This window comes from Haliotis cracherodii, unplaced genomic scaffold (assembly GCF_022045235.1).
Source record: "Haliotis cracherodii isolate W230 unplaced genomic scaffold, xgHalCrac1.p SCAF_17, whole genome shotgun sequence".
NCBI classification, from domain to species: domain Eukaryota; kingdom Metazoa; phylum Mollusca; class Gastropoda; order Lepetellida; family Haliotidae; genus Haliotis; species Haliotis cracherodii.
The window spans coordinates 15,974,137-15,980,282 of record NW_027266272.1 but is presented as its reverse complement, the minus strand read 5'-3'; positions in this window follow the sequence as shown (position 1 = coordinate 15,980,282).

The following is a 6,146-nucleotide window of genomic DNA, read 5'->3' as shown; positions in this document are numbered from 1 at the left end:
TGAGGAAGTCAATAAAAGCAATATTAATATACAAAATCTTTATTGTACTTTCGTAGGATAACCATACTATTCAAAACAAGTTTTATGAACCCCAAAGAATTGGAAAGCCATGTGTTGCAAAACCCATCAATCAGATTAACAAATTAACTATAGTCATATAAAAGAACGGGCGTTCTTTAACTTATTTAATGTTATATGAATGAATTAATAAATGCTCCACAAATCGCGGGAAAGGGGAAGCGATTTTTTATGTTAAATTGTTAACTACCACCCCAGTTCACTAAAGAAAGTTTTGTGGATCGGGTGTCCGGGATTTTAGTCACAACGATACAACAGCAGAAATCAAGGATGCATAATGTGGATAGTTTTATGGCTCAACACCTGACACATCCGTCTTAAAATATATATCATAATACATTTAGGAGATAGACATACTGTTTTCAATGTACAACCGGGTCACCTATTGATTTAACCGCACTAAAACTGTTTATCTCCATTCAACCATGACTAAATATAACGCGAACAATTGCATACGCCTACCGACAATGACTGAAAAAAGTACTATTCTAGGAATATTAGCTTCCGCGGTGATGCAGCCGTCAAACAAGCAGTTTCAATCAGAGGGGTTTATAGTGATTTAATAGCCTGTGGTTGGCCAATCAGATTCGAGTAATTTCCAAGTTCATGGTAGAATATGAATTTGTGTATCGCACTTTTCAGTTCATATCTGCTCAAATGCGCCCACATCATGATAGGTCTTATTAAACCCCAAATGTTGGATCATTGTCTACTCGATTGTAAATTTTGGACTGCCTTGGCAATATTCAACCCAGGCAGACTGCGCTTAAATGTTAACATTCACATCACCATCTCACTGCTTGGTGAACAGGAGCATGATTCGAACAAAATCACTTGTGTCAGGAGATACCACGTTTTACATGTGATTCAGTGTAGGGAAGGGCCGAAGACCTAGAAACTCTCAGGAGTCAAGCTGCACGTGACAGGACAACAAAATGGATTTGCAAAAAAACTAATTTTTTTCGGAACAAGTTTGTTTCAAATTTGACCAGAGATATGAACCGAACGCTAGACAGACTTACGGCAACTAACAGACAGACAGACGAGAGACAGATATACGACCAGAGCGACAGACAGACGATTGGACACAGGCATACGACCAAATCGAGAGTCAGGCAGGCGACACAGATACACGGCCATTGAGACAACCAAATGACAGGCAGAGATACGACAGACAACGAGACAAACTAACGGCAGAAGACTGACCAGAGACAGTCATACTTCAAGAGAGTCAGGCAGACGACAGGGTTGCGATGCATCAACAAAGTCAGCGAGCCTGCAAGTGGTACTATTTATTTTGAGGAGGCAGTTTGAATGAATGTCTTGTAATAATATACAATGGACAAATTACACTGATGCATGCAGGCACGCGCGCACACACACAGTCATGCGAAGGCGCGCATGTGCGCACAGGCTACATGCAATCAACCAAGTCACCGAACGTGACCATCCGATTCCCTTATTCGCCTCACTCGACAAGCATACCTTTCCGCTTACCGGGGTTCCCTACGTGAATAAAACTCGACCGTGTCAAGAAAAAGAGTCTGACCACCCGATTCACTTAGTCGTACAACAAACTCAGCTCGCTGGAGGTCAGTTCTGACCCGGAATCGCCAAGAGGTTTGAACCTGTGTGTTGAGATAGAACCATGTCGGAGTCGGCTTAATTTACGTGTTTTATAATCGCTGGTGCGTGATAAAAGATTGTTATACCCGGCACTGAAAATCACCATGCCAGCAGTTTATAATTGTCTCATTATGTCTGGGTAATTGGATAAGGCAATGTCCTGCAGTGATAATGACACAGTGACACTGATAATGTGCCGCCTATGATTGCAGTATATGTAAATATCGGCAGACACATTAAGTAACATACTACTTATGTCTTTATAGCTTTGGTATCGGAGGATATTTTAAAGATGTACGTATTTTCATGAATATTCTTAATTCCTGTGATAACAATGGTGGCATATGATGACCACTGTATCTGGGATTAAGTTTAAAGTTTTGTGTAGCACCCTTAGACAAGACACACCTGTGGTTGATGGTTTGAGCACATTGGTGGTGACACTGTGTCCTTGCTAGAATGCAAAAGGACAAGGTCAGCTAGTGATTGATTGTGAGAGTGTCCCTAGTTCTGGCCAAACAGTGCATGTTTATCAGAGAATCGTTTGACTTGGCCAATCAGCGCTTGATGGTTTGACCATCCCTAGTCCTGGCCAAACAGTGCATGTTTATCAGAGCACTGTTGGACCTGGCCAATCAGTGCTTGATGGTGTGAGTATCCCTAGTTCTGGCCAATCAGTGCATGTTTATCAGAGAATCGTTTGACTTGGCCAATCAGTGCTTGATGGTTTGACCATCCCTAGTCCTGGCCAATCAGTGCATGTTTATCAACAACAACAACAAACGTTTATTTCGCTTCAAGGTCATACCTATGACATATTGAAGGTACAAATGGAGATTTATGGTGACACGAGGCATGAGACAGACGTGCGTCAACTATACATTTAACTGCAACAGACTCTTAAATTTAATTAAACATCTTGAGGATTTTTTTACAAACTGTGCTTGTTTTCTTTGTTCTAATAAACTTTCAGTATTTAGTAGCATATCAAGTGTTATCGTACTAGGTCTTGTAAAGTACTTCTTTTGAATATATTGCTTACGCAAGTTATGCAGAAAAGGACATATTAGTAGATAGTGATATTCGTCATGTTTATTACAGTGACTACAAATTCTGTCTTCTCGTGGTATATTTTCCCATCGCCCCTTTTCTATTGGTAATCTATGGTTTGTGGATCTTATTTTAGTAATCGGGATACTGAGTCTTAAGGGTAGCGACAGCAGATAATTTTTTAACTGGATTTTATGTTTAAATATTCGGTAAAATACTGCCTTGGGAGAGTTGTTTATCCAACTTGTCCAAGTCTGGCTGAACTGATCAAACATACGTTGTTTAATAACACATTTAAATACGTTTATATTTGGCATGAATTGTTGGGTCCATATAAAACTATGGCCTAATCCATCAAATAGTCCTTTAATATATTCGAGCCAGTCGTATTTATGGTTACCAGAGTCTGCAAATAATATATTATACATAACAGTACACAATTTCATTGGTTTATTATAAATTATCTTAGACCAGTATGTCAAAATTCTTTGTTTAATTAAATCCGTAATAGGGGTTCTTCCACGCTCTCCATATAAAAAATAGTGGGGTGTGCTAGGAAGTTTCCAGTTCGTTTGAAACCGGACCCAAGTACTTATAGTGATCTATTACTTCAACAACATTATCGCCTATCCTATACATTATTGTTCTTTCTTGATCCAAATACAACCACCTTAGTTTTATCAATATTAATATTCAACTTCCACTGTTTACAATATTCATAAAAAAACATTCATGTTATTTTGAAGGTCATAGGCGTTATCGACAAGTATAAGAGAGTATCATCTGCATATGGAAAAACAATAATGTTTTTACAGATTCTATCTACTTCAACTTCCGATATAACATCAATACCTTTACATATTTTCTGTTGCAGATATTCTTCAAGGTCATTTAAGTACAGGGCAAAGAGAATTGGCGATAGATTTTCACCCTGTCTAACTCCTATATCACTAGCGAAAAGTGATGAATTTTCACCATTAGCAACAATACACGACTTTATGCCTTGATGATCTGGAAACATTTACCTTGTACATTTGTTTTTATTAATTTTTGCCAGAGTCCAAAGCGCCAAACGTTATCGAAGGCCTTAGAGAAATCTGTAAATGTACAATATAGTTTCTTTTTGTGTGCCCTGAGGTATTCAATGAGGGAGTGCAATACGAACATGTTATCAAAAGTAGAATATCCGTATCGAAATCCTCCTTGTGACCTGGGCAATCAGTGCTTGATAGTGTGACCATCCCTAGTCCTGGCCAATCAGTGTATGTTTATCAGAGCACCGTTGGACCTGGCCAATCAGTGCTTGGTGGTTTGACCATCCCTAGTCCTGGCCAATCAGTGCATGTTTATCAGAGCACCAATGGACCTCGCCAATCAGTGGCTGATTGTCACTCTGTAGCTAGTCCTGCGAGACAAAAATGTTAATCAGGTCTACACTTTCTGTCAGATTTATTCCGTTCAAACTCATAGCAAAATGTAGGTATATGAACTGGCCAATCAGTGCTTGATGGTGTGAGCATCCCTAGTTCTGGCCAATCAGTGCATGTTTATCAGAGAACCGTTTGACTTTGCCAATCAGTGTTTGATGGTTTGACCATCCCTTGTCCTGGCCAATCAGTGCATGTTTATCAACAGCAACAAACGTTTATTTCGCTTCAAGGTCATACCTATGACATATTGAAGGTACAAATGGAGATTTATGGTGACACGAGGCATGAGACAGACGTTTGTCAACTATACATTTAACTGCAACAGACTCTTAAATTTAATTAAACATCTTGAGGATTTCTTTTACAAACTGTGCTTGTTTTCTTTGTTCTAATAAACTTTCAGTATTTAGTAGCATATCAAGTGTTATCGTACTAGGTCTTGTAAAGTACTTCTTTTGAATATATTGCTTACGCAAGTTATGCAGAAAAGGACATATTAGTAGATAGTGATATTCGTCATGTTTATTACAGTGACTACAAATTCTGTCTTCTCGTGGTATATTTTCCCATCGCCCCTTTTCTATTGGTAATCTATGGTTTGTGGATCTTATTTTAGTAATCGGGATACTGAGTCTTAAGGGTAGCGACAGCAGATAATTTTTTAACTGGATTTTATGTTTAAATATTCGGTAAAATACTGCCTTGGGAGAGTTGTTTATCCAACTTGTCCAAGTCTGGCTGAACTGATCAAACATACGTTGTTTAATAACACATTTAAATACGTTTATATTTGGCATGAATTGTTGGGTCCATATAAAACTATGGCCTAATCCATCAAATAGTCCTTTAATATATTCGAGCCAGTCGTATTTATGGTTACCAGAGTCTGCAAATAATATATTATACATAACAGTACACAATTTCGTTGGTTTATTATAAATTATCTTAGACCAGTATGTCAAAATTCTTTGTTTAATTAAATCCGTAATAGAGGTTCTTCCACGCTCTCCATATAAAAAATAGTGGGGTGTGCTAGGAAGTTTCCAGTTCGTTTAAAAACCGGACCCAAGTACTTATAGTGATCTATTACTTCAACAACATTATCGCCTATCCTATACACATTATTATTCTTTCTTGATCCAAATACAACCACCTTAGTTTTATCAATATTAATATTCAACTTCCACTGTTTACCATATTCATAAAAAACATTCATGTTATTTTGAGTGAGTGAGTGAGTTTGGTTTTACGCCGCTTTTAGCAATATTCCAGCAATATCACGGCGGGGGACACCAGAAATGGGCTTCACACATTGTACCCATGTCGGGATTCGAACCCGGATCTTCGGCATGACGAGCGAACGCTTTAACCACTAGGCTACCCGACCGCCCCTCATGTTATTTTTAAGGTCATAGGCGTTATCGACAAGTATAAGAGAGTATCATCTGCATATGGAAAAATAATAAGCACAGGGCAAAGAGAATTGGCGATAGATTTTCACCCTGTCTAACTCCTATATCACTAGCGAAAAACGATGAATTTTCACCATTAGCAACAATACACGACTTTATGCCTTGATGATCTGGAAACATTTACCTTGTACATTTGTTTTTATTAATTTTTGCCAGAGTCCAAAGCGCCAAACGTTATCGAAGGCCTTAGAGAAATCTATAAATGTACAATATAGTTTCTTTTTGTGTGCCCTGAGGTATTCAATGAGGGAGTGCAATACGAACATGTAGCAAAATGTAGGTATATGAACTGGTTCAAGATTATAGGCTTCAAATGCTACGAGTCCATGAGTACTACCATCATTGGACTTTAAATGTTCACAGTTTAGTGGTAGCAGACGAGGGTGAATTTGAAAGTCTCCATCTAGTAATACCATGAGAATCATATGTACAGAAACTACAAACAGATAGGGTCCAACTATTAATGTATTTTTTAATTCCACAACTCCAC